Genomic DNA, 15,061 nt, shown 5'->3' on the forward strand with positions numbered 1-15,061 from the left:
TCTCCATCTTGTGCTGGGAGCCTGAGCTATGGTTGAGATGCCCACACTGGGTCTTTACAGTTCCATAGCTCACCCGCTTTGAGAACTCATTTCATGCTCATCTTTTCCTTTTTCCTCTCCCCTGAAACTCAGACGGCACGCCACAATCAATCAAGACAATATGATCAAGCAGACAAGACCTCTGAAATAACCTTCTACTTGAGCATCGCAGCCATTGTTTTGGCCGTGCTGCCAATCTTCATTGTGGCCATCCTGTCAATAATAAGGTGACCTCATTCTTGCCACATGAACAAACCATCAAATACATGCAACAATGTAACTAAACCCTGTGTTTTAGTCAGCTTTTTGGTCACTGTGAGCTAAAGACCCAACAAGAACAACATAGACGAGGAAAAGTTTATCTGGGGTCCGTGGTTTCACAGGCCTCAGTCTATAGATGGCCAAATCTGTTGCTCTGGGCTCATGGTGAGATGGAAGAGTATGACAGAGGAAAGTGTGGCAGGGAGGAAGCAGAGAGAGGGCTCTGTTCACCAGGGACCCCAGAGATGTACCTCGTGGAGACACACCCTGCCTGCCTGCACCTACCAGCCACTTAATCCACTCCAGTGGAGCAGTGCACTGAATAGGTCGAGGCTCTCATAAGCCGATCGTTTCACCTCTCAACACCCTTGCGTTATCTCATGTGAGTTTTGGGGAGATACCACATATCTATCTATACCATAACAACCTGGCAGTAAATACTATTTACTATTTATCATGAATGGGACACCTGCTCCTCAGTGTCTGAACAGGCAAATCATTTGAGATCAGAAAAAAAATATATATATATATTCTTCCTACTTTTCCTCACTACTCAAACAACAGTCTGACACCAGAAAACATGGAGAGACTTCTCCACACAACAACCAAGCAATTCTGACACCTGATTCTCCAACACAATAATTGGGTACCTAAATTCAATTCAAATCTGACTATTTGGAAAGCACACTTCCTCTGGATCCCGGATATTCATGATGGAGACCAAGATTAAAGCTAAGGCTTTGCAGTAAAGAGCCATGTGTCCAGCAGTGTACAACTAATATAGACACTGGGTGGAGACCTGGTCCAAGAGTGGGAGGACAGGAGCTCCCTTGGGAGTTGAGTTTTATCCCCTGCTGTGTACCCTCACTGTACAAAAAGAAAGGGATAGAGATGAGGGCACAATGGAAAGACCAGGAGTCATGGGTAAAGGGGGTACAGAGATAATTGGCTCTGTTGATCAGAGAGTTCTGGGACAACCACAGTTCAAGGGAAGGAATAACACTTAACCAGAGCAGACGGGCATTCTGACAACATGGTGAAAAGTTTATTGCCTCACACTGAGGAGGGCAAGGAAGGATGTGATGGGGAATATCAGAACATTGGGGGTTTATTATGGTGAGGTTGTAGTGGGTTAAGGGGTCATATTGAGACAGAGGGCCATATCAGTACAAAGCCATGTTGGGAAAGACTGGCTACCTCAGGGCTGATGGGCTGTTACATGGCTCACCGAGGGCTGTCAGTGACCTTTTTTAAGGTAAAGTGCAGACCAGATAGGAATAGCTGGGGTTGTCAGAGTGGATCACTGAGGGGTATCCTGGGCCAGGGGAGTATGGAGGATCATAGGAACAAGTTCAAAAGTAATTGCAGATTTTTAAACATTTCCCCTGACAAGGAGATCTTATAAATGGCAGAGTGGATGGAACAAGAGGTCACTGCAGGTGATAGGGAGGGTCTTGGGTTGTGTCATGGGGCACACGTGTCCAAAGGCTCTCCTTCACGTTGAGGAGGATGCTTTCAGCTGCCCCTGCAGTGTTAAAGAGACAACACATTTGGTTTAGCAAGTCAGGGGTGTTAGTGTGAAGTGTTAGTGGTATAGAGGGAGGTTAGTTGACCTTGGTGGACATATTGTCAAAAAGGGAAAGACTTGCATGAGGTTGCTTGGGGGTGATGGGGAACCGTCCAGGTTATCCTTGAATGTCAGTGAGGCATGTAATGGCTCTTTGTGATGATTCCTGGGAGGTCTGTTGGGATTTTGTAAAGGCTAATCAAGTGTTTATCATCAAAAGTTAGTAAGAAAATTCCCATGCTTAGTAGCAGGAAGACCATCTCAGAGGATTGTCTGGCTAGGAGGCTGGTCAAGTTTGGGTCACTGTTTTGACTGTGTCTCATTTCCCTGCTGTGCGACTGGTGATTCTCTGCTCAAGTTCACCCTGAGGGCTTTGCAGCAGCTGGAGTGGTGTTCAGATATCATTCAGGAATAGGTACGCTACTCATTTGCTAGGGTTCCCATTGCAAATATCAGAGACTAGTTGGGCTTAACCAACAGAACTGGAATTTCTTACCATAATGGAGACTGGCAGTCTAAGATCAAGGTGTCGGCAGGTTTGATTTCTTCTAAGGCCCATCTCCTTGGCTTGAGATGGGTACCATCTTGCTGTGTCCCCATGCAGTCATCCCTGTTTTATCTGCATCCTAAAATTTTATAAGAATACAATTCTTATTGGATTAAAGCCCACCCTACAAAATTCTAATTCAATTACCTCTTTAAAGGCCCTACCTACAATACAGACAATAGTCTGAGGTACTGGGACTTAGTGCTTCTACAACTCATTTGGGGAGAGTATAACTCATCCCAGTGCATTCTTCTTACACCTGGGGACATGTTCCCAGAATTAGAAATAGGTTCTATAGACTAGGAGCAGTCATGTTTTCTGCATAGTGTTAAATACATTAATATTATTATGCAATCAGTTTCCAGAACCATTTTCATCTTTTCAAACTGAAATTCTGTACCTAGTAAACAACAAGTCCCTGCTTACCCATCCCTGAAATCCTGAGAGACACCATTCTACCTTCTATCTCTAGGAATCTGACTACCCTTAGTACCTCACAAAATTGGAAACACAAAGTATTTGTCTTTTTTGTGAATGGCTTATTTCTGCCCTGGAGATTCATCCATGCTGTGACATATATCAGAATTTCCTTATTTTTAAGACTGTATAATATTCCCATGTATGTATATATCACATTTTGTGTATCCATTCATGCATTAATAGACATGTAGTTCCTTCTACCTTTTGGCTCCCACGAATAATGCTGCAATAAACATGAACATGGATGTGGAAATATCTCTGAAACCCTATTTTTAATTACATATGTATATATGTGTGTATGTAGGATTGCTTAATCATATAATTATTCTCTTCTACAAAGAAATAGCTTATATTTTTCCATCTTTTTACATTTTTTTTTGTACCAGGGATTGAATCCACTAAGCCATATCCTCAGTACTTTTTTTATTTTGAGATAGGTTCTAAGTTACTTCAGGCATCTCCGCATTGCTGAGTGGCCTCAAACTTTTTCAGCCTTCCACATCACTGGGATTACAGTCATGGACCATCACATCTGGCCCCATCATTTTGATTTTTAAACTCCACATGTGGCCATTATGTAACATGTGTTGGTTATGGATAGCATATACTTGGGCTTTACTTTTTAATCTTTACTTTTTAATACTTTCATCTTTTAATTAGGGTGTTTAGGCCACAAGTCTCATATGTAATTAATGATATGGTTCAAATCAAATATACCATTTTCCTCTGTTCTGTTCAATGCGTGTATCTTTAGTTCTCTTTCCTTTTTTCCATCTCCCTTTCAATTGAATATTATCTTATTTCATTTTCTTCCTCCTCTGTTAGCTTATTGACTGTGCATCTTTGTTTCATCATTTTTGAGGCTGTTGTAGTGTTTATAACTCTTGAAATTATCACTTGTCTTTAAAGTAATATTGAGACACTTCATGTGGAGTTGGAGGCACATTCACCATGCACTGGTTAAACTTGTCTGTGTCTGGTGAGACACAACACTGCCACACACAGGTTACATGAAGTGCTCACAAGTAGGCAGCAAGGAACAACAGGAGCCTAAGAGTCATTGCCAAACAGTCTCCCGAGGCTCAGGAGAGCTGGCCTGGGTGGACAGAGCCTTGTCTGTGTGTCCCAATTGCACCACAGAGGAGGAAGCCCAGAAAGCCCCTCCCTCCAGGTTTCATACCAGGAGGCACATGACTCAAGGGGACCAAGCACTGAAGTACATCCTGCTCCCGGGGGCAGGCTCTTCTGGTTAGGTCCTCCTCTCAGGACGCTGCAGTCCCAACACATGCTACAGTTATTCCAGAGAATGAAAGGCTAGAAAGGGAGAGACTGGATCAGACCCAGGCTTCTCAGAAACCTGTCATATGGCCCTGTCCAACAGTGTAGGAACCTTGTAGAACATATTTCCGTTTTCCACTCCCAGTCTTTGTGCTTTCGTTTCACACGTTTTTGTCTATGTATATTACATGTCGTACCACAATCTTCTGCTTTAAATTGAATGAGAATCTTTTTAAAGATATTGTAATAAATTTAAAAGTGGATATACTTATTCCCATTCCAAAGCTCTTCATTCCCTTTCATAGATTCAAATCTGACATCTTTGTCCTCCTACTTGGAGATTTTGAAACTTTTTTTTGTAATGCAGTGAGTGCTGCTGACAATGAATTCTTTCAGGGTTTATATATCTGAAAGTGTCTTTTTTTCCTCATTTCTGAAAGATATGTTTGCCAAGTTGACTTTTTAGTTCTTCCAGTACCTTGAAGATGTGCTCTACTGTTTTTTTATTTGCCTTGCTTCCAATTAAAAATGTGCTGGCATTGTCTCTTGTCAAGGGCCTTTTCCCTCTGCTGCTTTTAAGATTTTCTTATTGTCACTAGTTTTGAGAATTTGATCACCACATATAGTGGACTCTCGGGCATGGGATTCATTGGGTTAGTAGACTTGGAGGGGATGTAATTTTCATCTTCATTGGAATATTTTCAGTCAATATTTCTTCAAATATCTTTCTGTATTTCCCTTTTCCTTTGGGGATTCCTATTACATGTGTATTAGGCAGGTGGAAGTTCTCCCACAGTTCACTGATACTATTTTCAATCTTTTCCTTTCATTATTCTTTTTCAAAATTTTCCTCTCAATGTTTAATTAGAGTAGTTTTTATTTCTACGTGTTGTTATAAGTTGGATTTAGGGATATCTGCTGAAATGCTCATGGTTATGCAAAACTGCAATGTTCAGAGGTGAAAGATAGGATGATGAGAATTGTAACCTCCTCAGTGGATTAATCCACTTGATAGATTCATAATTTCAATGGACTACTGGATGGTAACTGTAGACAAGGGGGCATGACTAGAGGAGGTTAGTCACTGGGGGTGTACTCCTGGGGACTCTATCTTGTCTGGTCCCTGTTGTCAAATGTGCTTACTCCCTCTCTCCATCCTGATCTGCCTCAGCTGAGCAGGTCTCTTCTTAATACCCTCCTGCCATGACTTTCAACCTCACCTCAGAACTAGGTCATGGTGCTAGTTTACCATGGACTGACAACTTTGAATCCATGTTTCCTCCTCCAAGTTGTTCTCATCAGGTATTTTGAGCACACAGATAAAAAGATAACACATAACGTCTTCATTAACGTCTGCAAGAATCTGTTATTATTCCTATCCATCCTTCTTTTCACTTCTTATGTTGAGTTTTCACTGCCAGAAATTAAGGTGGACATACATGTATTTTTTTCTTTCATTCTTCCACATAAATGTTTAATATTCTCTAGCAATTGGTTCATATGGAATATAGATATAACAGCTGTTTTAATATCTTTGCCTCCAATTCTATCATCTATGTACATTCTGGCTTATTGAGAACTTACTGACTTTTCTCATCATTATGAGTCATATTCCCCTGTTTCTTTACATGCCTTGTGATATTTTACTGATACCATTTTCTTTTTTCTTTTCTTTTTTTTTTTTTTTTAAACAGTGCTGGGGATTGAACCCAGGACTTCCCACATGCTAGGCAAGTATTCCAATACTGAACCACATCCCAAGGTCTGCTGACAGATAATGTTAATTTCATATTCTTGGGTTCTGGAATCTATGTGTTTCTAGACATATTCTTGAAAATTCTTTCTTGAATGCATCTAATAGCTTAATTCTTCCAATCTCTTTCTCTTCCTTCTCTCTCTCTCTATATATTTTTTTCAATATTCTTGTACAGGGAACTGAACCCAGGAGGACTTAACCACAGCTACATCCCCAGCACTTTTTTACATTTTAGAGAGAGACAGGGTGTTGCTGAGGTGCTTAAGACCTCGCCAAGTTTCAGATCCCCTGACCTCATACTCCCAAGCTTCTGGAATTACAGGCCTGCACCACCACACCTGATGCTTTTAATCTTTTTTAGTCAGTTTCAGAAAAAGATTTAGTCTAGGGTTAATCTCTCCCTGTTACTGAAGTAAGAATCTTCTCCGATGCCCACTGAATTATAAGGTTTTCCAGGTTGGTAGGTGGGATTATCCATGTTCCTCAGCCATCTGTGGGCTCTGAAGACTGTTCCCCTTACTATTTTCAAATGTCCCCTCCTCTACACTCTGGCTGTTTCCTCCCACACATACATATTTCATTACATACTCTACTGAATACTGGTGGGGAACCCTCTGAACCTGTGAAGTTTTCTTCCAGTCCTGTTCTCTCCTCTCCAGGACTATAAAACTGGCCTGGCTTCTATGCACTCCTAACTCCTGCTTCTCAATTTAAGAAAGATGTGGTCTTCATGGCCTCCAGAGGGTCACAATCCTTTATTGCTAGATATGCATAGTTTTCAAGGCTGTTTTATACATTATAGCCCATTTTTCAAACTCATTCAGACCATGTATTTGATCCCTATTATTCCATTTTAAGCAGAAGTGTAAGTGGCCATACATTTTTTTGGGGGGGCCATATATTTTTAATTGGTTTTTATTAAACAATTTTTATCATTCTCTTTTCTGTAATACTTTTTACAATTTAAGAGACGTTTAAGATCTTATTATAAAATGGGTGTAACTACAAGAAAAAGATGTAAATTAATCAGATTTAGGAACAACCAGACTAGAGTAGATAGGCTGGGCTATAGCTCTAGGTACATGGGAACCTGAAAGAGCATCTAACTACATTCTCATTTCACAGTATGTGGTGGGTTTTCTCTTAGGAGATGAAGGCCTCTCAGGCATAGGGGGTAAAGTCAGATACTAGGCCACCCAAGAATAACAAGAGTCTACCACGACCACATTCTCTGACCATCAGGTATATTTAACATGCAGTCATATCACACATAAAATACAATACATGTAGCCAGTATGTTAAAAATGTATATTTTGTTGACCTTGGGGTGTAGCTAAGTGGTTGAGCACTTGCCTAGCATGCTGGTTTAATTCCCAGCCTCACAAAAGAATAAATAATAAAAAAAAAGTTTCTCTAGAAATTGGTGTTATGCTTCTTCAAAGCTCACTAACATGCGGGCAATGAACCAAAAAGGGAACACAAGTATGCCCGTTCATAATGTATGTGACTAATAGCCTTTGAAAGCAGAATGCTTGCTTGGAGAGTTGAATTTTTTTTCAGATAGGTACTTAATTGGATAAAGAGTAAAGTGTTGGGTTGTGTGGTAAAACTATTCAGTTCTGGAATGAATTTTGAAACCCTCATTCAAAGTAGCTGTGTCAATTGGCATGCCACTAACACTGCATGAGAAATTGTTGTTCTACATCAGGAACTGTCAGTGTTTTAGATTTCAGCTATTCTAAAAGAAAACTAGTGGTATCCCATTATTGTTTTAATTAACAACTCCCTGATGAAATTATATTGATATCTTGCCATATATTTATGCGCCATATGTATGTCTTTTTTGCTGAGGTATCTGTTCATATCTTTTACCCATTTGTTTTATTGGTTGTTTCTTATTATTGAATTTCAAGAATTCTTGGATATTCAAGATACAAATCCTTTACCAAGTATGTGTTTTGCAAATATTTTTCCAAGTCTGTGTCTTTCATTCTTTAACGGCCAATACATTTTAAAGGTCTCAGACATCTTCAAAGCCCCCATAAAAGCTCATAAACCCATGGCAGACATAGTATTTAACTGATGGATTTTTAAGTAGTCTACACACACAGGTCTGAGGGTGGCAATGGAAGTGGGGATTGACAGCTGTTGAGAAAGCAGACATGGAGGAGTCAACACTGCCCATCTTTCCTCCTGGAAGCCAAACAAATTACATCAACCTTTGGCAATCTCTTCTGCTTCTCCCTCTTTGAGAAGGATTTTGAAGGAATCTTCACCTTCTCCAAACCTGTTTCTCAGTGGTCCAACAGGCCCAAGCCTCCCCTTGGATGTCCCCATGACTCCTAAAACCCACAGGGTCCCACATTGATCCCTGCTTCACCCAAAGCTACTCTTGCTCTCAGGTCTCCACTTCAAGGTCCACACCCTCCAGGAGCCCTGAACCCTGAACCTCTCCCTGATGGCCCCACAACCACAGTCCAACCTGGTGACCTATCCGCACAGTGTCCACTGTCCTGCCTCTCAGCCCCACTCTGCTCCAGCCCTGCCCTTTCCCGACACCTCTCATCCTGTCCGACACCTCTCATCCTACCTTAACCTCCCACCTGGGTACCCAGCTCTAGTCTGAAGCCACCACCTTCCCAGGATTTCTTTAGTCAACACCTAGAGAGGCAGCCTCCGTCCTGGACAATGAGGACAGGGTGGTGACCTAGGTAAGCATACTGGATGTGAGACACCTAACATGTTACCACTTCCCAGAATCCTGTTTGAGGCTGTGCTGCGCTCCCCTCTGGGCCTCGGTCCACTCCCACAGTACTTCCTCATCTACTCCAGTCTCTCAGCTCTCCAGAACGCTCAGAGCTCTGTCCCTCCCCAAATGACCCACCCCTGCTGCTTAGTTTCTACCATCCCGACCTAGTGAAGCGTCCACCTCCCCAGGGAACTGAGACCTCCCGATGCTGGGGACCCGGGCAGCCTTGGACACCTCGGAGCACAGGCTCAGTTCCATGAACTCTAATGACACGAGGAGCAAGAGTGAAGACCTGGGAGGCTGCGTAGCAGGGAGATGTTCGGGTCACGCTCTCTGCTCACCAGCTCCGCTCAGACAGGGGACACCGTGTGTCTGAAACCTACGAGCAGTGAGTGCGCATCTCCTCGCTGGGTTCTGGTCCTCTGAGGATGCCGCCCCATTCTCCAGAATATAAAGAGGGCATTAAGGACGCTTAGCCTCTTCACACACATCTGTTGGTGGGCGGGAGGACCTCGGAAGGCGACCCACGCGGGAGCAGTGAGCGCCGCAGGACCCTGCAGGACCCGGGATCGGTCGCCTCGCCGCTGGCGCGCTCGTGACGTCAGAGGCGGGCGCCACACTTGAGAGAGGGTGCGGGAGGCGCGGCCGCGGCGGGACCAGGGAAGGGAGCAACCTGTGAATTTTCCCAAGAACCAAGGGCCCTGCAAAAAATTTGAATTTGACGCAAAATTCACTCATTTATTACTTATTCGCATGAGGAATTCTGGGCTATATGAGGTCCAGGCCTTGCCATGACAGGGCTCCCAAGCAGGTACGCACTGTAGACAGTGATAGCCAGGTGGTCACGGCCATTGAGTCTGGGGAAGACTAGCTCTGAGCATCCAGGAGAAACCCTTACATCACTAAGGAAGCAAGTAGGGGAGGGGTTCTCTGGTGAGAAGTTTTAGCTCAGGTTCAAGAACATGAAGCCTATTTGTTCGTTTTGAAGGTGAAAGCCCAGAATCCTGAATTGACCAATCACATGAGTGCATAACGCGATTACACCAATCAGCATCTATGTTTGAGTGTCTTTGCGCCTCGAAGCAGCCAATAGAAATAGAACAACGGGATAGGAGGTGGGGCCTGCCTGGCCTCACAACAATCCCTGGTGACGCCTGCGATCTTCTGTGGAGTCCTAGTAATGCCAGATCCAGCTGTCTTACTGGTCATGTTTCAGGTGAGCAGAGGGGAGGAGGAAAGGAGGATGAAGAGAACAGGTGTTTGTTACAAGTGGATATAAAAGTATTTGGAGGGTCACAGTTTAGGAGAACAGGGAAGCTGTTCTAAGTAGTTGGAGAAGAAAAGATCAGGAAGCTGGTGGGGGTAGGAAGGAGGTGTTAGAGGAACACATGGCACGAATTTGTAAGGGAACAAAGAAAATCTGTTGAGAAAAGGGAAACTGGGTTCCTTGTAATCCCAGCGACTTGGGAGGTTGAGGCAGGAAGATGGCGAGTTTAAAGCTAACCTTAGCCACTTAGGTGAGGCATTAAGCAACTTAGTGAGACCCTTTCTTAAAATGAAAAATATAAACAACTGGGGATGCGACTCCATAGGTAACTCCCCCTGGGTTTGATTCCCAGTACGGAAAAAAATAAAGAAGCCAGTGTTGGGGGTCAGTTTACAGGTAATCAAAAAAATCTTAGAGGAGCCACCTGATTATTTGGACGGGGCAAACAAGTAGTTTCTGGATGAACAGTAATGGGTTAGAGCAGGACCACTGAAGGATTCACAGGGAAAAGTGGGGGAGATTGTAAAAGGGTCAGTGAGAGCATTATAGCGGAAGTTTAGAAGGAAACAATTTATAATGAAGATTTGTAAGATAAAAAGTGATAATGTGAGGATATTATTCACAGTGTGAATAATTTTATAAGAGAAAAGAAAAGGCTCCTTTGAGGACAATGGCAGCATTAGAGGAACAAAATGCTATAAGGGATCAGTTGAGTTTTGGGGAGTAAGGCTCATCAGAGGCAGGGATTTGGGGTGGGGGAAAGTAGAAGGCGCCAAATAGAAACAATGGAGAGAAGCTTCAAAATACTTGTAGAGGACTTGGAGGAAGTGTTAGGACCCAGGAAAATAGGTTAGAGGGAGAGAGACAAATTATAGGCCCAGAAGGTGGGGCGCTATAATGGACTGGAGGGATTTAAACAAGCATAGAGGATAGAGAGGACATAGTGGGAGTTACAGGAGTCCATGACAATTTGAAAGGGAGTCAATGAAGGTTTTAGAGCAGCCAAGGAGAAAGGCACCAGGTAACAGGGAGGGAGTGGGAAGGAATGGCACAGTCCACAGCCACACTCACCTAACCCGCTCTCTGCCCCCAGGTGGTTGAATAAATGACTCATGAGAGCAGTGATGACAGCACAGAAAATGATGCGTCCAGCGACCACTTTGTCATAGCACTCATGGCCCTCTTATGCTGCTGCCCACTAGGACTTCCATCCATAATCTGTTCTTACTGGGTGGGAACCTGCATGATGCCAATCCTCATCCTCCCTCTCCCTCTTGACCCTGACCCTGACTCAGCTTTTTTCCTCCCTCTTGTGATGGGAGCCTGAGCTATGGTTGAGATGCCCACACTGGGTCCTTACAGTCCCATAGCTCACCCGCTTTGAGAACTCATTTCATGCTCATCTTTTCCTGTTTCCTCTCCCCTGAAACTCAGACGATACGCTACAATCAAGCCAAACAATATGACAAGGCAGCCAGGACCTCTGATATAGCCTACTGCTTGGCCATCACAGGCATTATTTTGGCCCTGTTGCCGGTCCTCATTGTAGTCCTCATATCATTGATGATAAGGTGACCTTCTTGCCACATGAACAAACCATCAAATACATGCAACAATGTAACTAAACCCTGTGTTTTAATCAGCTTTTTGGTCACTGTGAGCTAAAGACCCAACAAGAACAACATAGACGAGGAAAAGTTTATCTGGGGTCCGTGGTTTCACAGGCCTCAGTCTATAGATGGCCAAATCTGTTGCTCTGGGCTCATGGTGAGATGGAAGAGTATGACAGAGGAAAGTGTGGCAGGGAGGAAGCAGAGAGAGGGCTCTGTTCACCAGGGACCCCAGAGATGTACCTCGTGGAGACACACCCTGCCTGCCTGCACCTACCAGCCACTTAATCCACTCCAGTGGAGCAGTGCACTGAATAGGTCGAGGCTCTCATAAGCCGATCGTTTCACCTCTCAACACCCTTGCGTTATCTCATGTGAGTTTTGGGGAGATACCACATATCTATCTATACCATAACAACCTGGCAGTAAATACTATTTACTATTTATCATGAATGGGACACCTGCTCCTCAGTGTCTGAACAGGCAAATCATTTGAGATCAGAAAAAAAATATATATATATATATTCTTCCTACTTTTCCTCACTACTCAAACAACAGTCTGACACCAGAAAACATGGAGAGACTTCTCCACACAACAACCAAGCAATTCTGACACCTGATTCTCCAACACAATAATTGGGTACCTAAATTCAATTCAAATCTGACTATTTGGAAAGCACACTTCCTCTGGATCCCGGATATTCATGATGGAGACCAAGATTAAAGCTAAGGCTTTGCAGTAAAGAGCCATGTGTCCAGCAGTGTACAACTAATATAGACACTGGGTGGAGACCTGGTCCAAGAGTGGGAGGACAGGAGCTCCCTTGGGAGTTGAGTTTTATCCCCTGCTGTGTACCCTCACTGTACAAAAAGAAAGGGATAGAGATGAGGGCACAATGGAAAGACCAGGAGTCATGGGTAAAGGGGGTACAGAGATAATTGGCTCTGTTGATCAGAGAGTTCTGGGACAACCACAGTTCAAGGGAAGGAATAACACTTAACCAGAGCAGACGGGCATTCTGACAACATGGTGAAAAGTTTATTGCCTCACACTGAGGAGGGCAAGGAAGGATGTGATGGGGAATATCAGAACATTGGGGTTTATTATGGTGAGGTTGTAGTGGGTTAAGGGGTCATATTGAGACAGAGGGCCATATCAGTACAAAGCCATGTTGGGAAAGACTGGCAACCTCAGGGCTGATGGGCTGTTACATGGCTCACCGAGGGCTGTCAGTGACCTTTTTTAAGGCAAAGTGCAGGACCAGCTGGGGTTGTCAGAGTGGACCACTGAGGGTATCCTGGGTGGCCAGGGCATTATGGAGAACCACAGGAACCAGTCCAAAAGTAATTGCTTAGGGGGCTTGAGGTGTAGCTCAATGATAGCTTGCCTACCACATGTGAGGCCCTGAGTTTGATCCTCAGCACCACATATGAATAAATGAAATAAAGGTATAAAAAAAGTAATTGCAGACTTGTAAACAATGGTCCAAGTCAAGGCAGTGTGGATGGAACAAGAGGTCACTGCAGGTGATAGGGAGGGTCTTGGGTTGTATTATGGGGAACACGTGTCCTCACTGGGAATCAGAGAAGGCTGTCACGCACGTTTGGGGAGGATGCTTTCAGCTGCCCCTGCAGTGTTAAGGAATCTGACTACTCCTGGTACCTTATAAAATTGGAAACACACAGTGTTTGTCTTTTTTGTGACTGACTTTTTTTCACTTAGTATCCTGTCCTGGAGATTCATCCATGCTGTGACATATATCAGAATTTCCTTATTTTTAAGACTGGATAATATTCCCTTGTATGTATATATCACATTTTGTTTATCCATTCATGCATTAATAGACACGTAGTTCCTTCTACCTTTTGGCTACCGTGAATAATGCTTCAACAAACATGAACATGGATGTGGAAATATCTCTTAGACATCCTATTTTTAATTATATATTTAGAAGTAGGATTGCTTTATCATATATAATTCTCTTCAAACAAAGGTATAGTTAACCTTTTCATTTTTTTCCATATCAGGGATTGAATCCACTGAGCTACATCCTCAGTCCTTTTTACTTTTTATTTTGAGTCAGGGTCTCACTAAGTTACTTCAGGCATCTCCGCATTGCTGAGTGGCCTCAAACTTTTTCAGCCTTCCACATCACTGGGATTACAGTCATGGACCATCACATCTGGCCCCATCATTTTGATTTTTAAACTCCACATGTGGCCATTATGTAACATGTGTTGGTTATGGATAGCATATACTTGGGCTTTACTTTTTAATCTTTACTTTTTAATACTTTCATCTTTTAATTAGGGTGTTTAGGCCACAAGCCTCATATGTAATTAATGATATGGTTCAAATCAAATATACCATTTTCCTCTGTTCTGTTCAATGCGTGTATCTTTAGTTCTCTTTCCTTTTTTCCATCTTCCTTTCAATTGAATATTATCTTATTTCATTTTCTTCCTCCTCTGTTAGCTTATTGACTGTGCATCTTTGTTTCATCATTTTTGAGGCTGTTGTAGTGTTTATAACTCTTGAAATTATCACTTGTCTTTAAAGTAATATTGAGACACTTCATGTGGAGTTGGAGGCACATTCACCATGCACTGGTTAAACTTGTCTGTGTCTGGTGAGACACAACACTGCCACACACAGGTTACATGAAGTGCTCACAAGTAGGCAGCAAGGAACAACAGGAGCCTAAGAGTCATTGCCAAACAGTCTCCCGAGGCTCAGGAGAGCTGGCCTGGGTGGACAGAGCCTTGTCTGTGTGTCCCAATTGCACCACAGAGGAGGAAGCCCAGAAAGCCCCTCCCTCCAGGTTTCATATCAGGAGGCACATGACTCAAGGGGACCAAGCACTGAAGGACATCCTGCTCCTGGGGCAGGCTCTTCTGGTTAGGTCCTCCTCTCAGGACCCTGCAGTCCCAACACATGCTACAGTTATTCCAGAGAATGAAAGGCTAGAAAGGGAGAGACTGGATCAGATCCAGGCTTCTCAGAAACCTGTCATATGGCCCTGTCCAACAGTGTAGGAACCTTGTAGAACATATTTCCGTTTTCCACTCCCAGTCTTTGTGCTTTCATTTCACACGTTTTTGTCTATGTATATTACATGTCGTACCAAAATCTTCTGCTTTAAATTGAATGAGAATCTTTTTAAAGATATTGTAATAAATTTAAAGTGGATATACTTATTCCCATTCCAGTGCTCTTCATTCCCTTTCATAGATTCAAATCTGACATCTTTGTCTTCCTACTTTGAGAGATTTTGAAACTTTTTTTTGTAATGCAGTGCTGCTGACAATGAATTCTTTCAGGGTTTGTATATCTGAAAGAGTCTTTTCTTTTTTTCCTCATTTCTGAAAGATATGTTTGCCAAGTTGACTTTTTAGTTCTTCCAGTACCTTGAAGATGTGCTCCACTGTTTTTTTATTTGCCTTGCTTCCAATTAAAAATGTGCTGGCATTGTCTCTTGTCAAGGGCCTTTTCCCTCTGCTGCTTTT

General features: G+C 43.1%; 2 long non-coding RNA genes across 2 annotated transcripts; one reads left to right on the plus strand and one right to left on the minus strand.

Moving 5' to 3' along the window:
- Positions 1-1,375: 1,375 nt before the first annotated feature.
- LOC124966444 (uncharacterized) lies at positions 1,376-9,244 on the minus strand. Its single transcript, XR_007105348.1, has 3 exons — positions 9,061-9,244; positions 2,364-2,493; positions 1,376-1,825 (listed from the first exon to the last, which is right to left on the minus strand). It is a non-coding gene; the product is annotated as an uncharacterized LOC124966444 (long non-coding RNA).
- Positions 9,245-9,341: 97 nt separating this feature from the next.
- On the plus strand, positions 9,342-11,734 carry LOC124966441 (uncharacterized). Its single transcript, XR_007105343.1, has 3 exons — positions 9,342-9,488; positions 9,666-9,893; positions 11,038-11,734. It is a non-coding gene; the product is annotated as an uncharacterized LOC124966441 (long non-coding RNA).
- The last annotated feature ends 3,327 nt before the right edge of the window (positions 11,735-15,061 follow it).

The sequence above is a fragment of the Sciurus carolinensis genome, chromosome 16 (assembly GCF_902686445.1).
Source record: "Sciurus carolinensis chromosome 16, mSciCar1.2, whole genome shotgun sequence".
NCBI classification, from domain to species: Eukaryota; Metazoa; Chordata; class Mammalia; order Rodentia; family Sciuridae; genus Sciurus; species Sciurus carolinensis.